Raw genomic sequence first — 1,735 nt, forward strand, 5'->3', positions numbered from 1 at the left:
ATATTTTATTTAAAAATTGACAATGAATAAATAAATAATTTCGTAATATTACTAAATACTAGTTAAATTATAAAATTTATCCATATTTTTTTTAACAACAAACAAGATTTTGCTTAAATTAATAGGTATCGAGTCTCCTGAACCAACTAAATATTTAAATAACACGGTGATTAATGGTATTAAAAAGCCAATGATTGATGTATAGCACGAGAGGAAGTATTTCATACTTGCATTTTTTTTTGGTATTAATTTCATACTTGCATTTAACAATAACACTTTAAACCTGCTGAGGATTTTGCTCTTGCATGGTTTTCATATAGGAGTGGCAATTGGGCGGGTAGGGACGAGTTTTTGCCCTACTCGATCCTACTCCGTCGTCCTTTTACTCAAGTATTATCCGTCCTCTTACTACATGCGGGTAGTAAACTGCAATACCCTAATCCGTTCCTGCGAGTATCCGTCTCACTCTTACCTGCTCTTATAAAAATTTAATATCATTTTAATTTTTATATATTCATATATAAATTAAAATAAATAATTAAAATTCATAGATAAATTAAAATACAAACATAAAATTCATATAATGTCATTAGCTCAAATAACTTGAATTTTAAAAAGAAATTAGTGTTAGATTACTACAAATTTAACAACATAATAAAGAAATTACAATATTAGATATAAAGTAGTCTTCAATCCTTATTCTTGATCACTTTTCACATCATCATCATTAAAAATTTGCAAATCAAGATTTAAACATAAAAATTAAAAGTGATAACAATTAAACAAAATTAAAGATACTTAGTAGAATTAAACAAAATAAAAATACAAACAAACAAAAATAATTCAAGTAATATATAATGACAATAAACAGCATATTAGTCTTCCTCACAAAGTTGAAACAAATAATAACACAGCACACCATTATAAAAGACTAAACAAAGCATATAAATTATAGTATAAGAGAATATAGTATAAGACTTTAAATTATTAGAATGAATAATTGTCAATACTCATTTGTCAATAATAATTTATAGGCATGATTAGGGAGTGATTTAAGATTATTATTCATAAGCACATGACTCAGATAAATAGAACAATAATAATTCATAAGCACATGATTTGTCAATAATAATTCAGACTTTTTCTTTCTTTGATGTATATCATTCTAGAATGAAAATATGATTGTACAAGAGATAATGAATTTCTGTCAAGACATAATAAGCACAAGATAACTATAAAATAAGAACATGATTTGTTGAAATAAATTTTTTCTTTGATTCTCAATCAATGAAATCATGTTGCCTTAAGAAAGGCTTTGTATTCCACTTGGATGATCATTTTTCCCATTGTCACCTTGGCCATGTTTTTCTACAAATTACTTTTTTCTAAACTATGGTTTTGATTAGAAACCAAATTGAAATACTATCCATTGACCTTTTAAATTATAAACTGATTTGAATACTATATGTTAATTGATTGCATTGGTTTATTTTTTTTATTTGATAAGTTAGCCTTTTTATTTTCGGTGCTAACAGTTATTAATAAAGAAAAAGTAAAAAGGTTCTTCGTCTGTGGGGGTAGAGACATTTCTTTCTCCCTCTGTGTTCTGCAGCCATTGCATATATAATTATGAATGTTGCAAATTCCTCTTAACATGATTCAGATAAATAGAACAAAGAGTACCCATCAAATCATCAATATCAAATAGTGAGAAATTAACTCACAGATAAATAGA

Source organism: Arachis duranensis, chromosome 8 (assembly GCF_000817695.3).
Source record: "Arachis duranensis cultivar V14167 chromosome 8, aradu.V14167.gnm2.J7QH, whole genome shotgun sequence".
NCBI lineage: Eukaryota > Viridiplantae > Streptophyta > Magnoliopsida > Fabales > Fabaceae > Arachis > Arachis duranensis.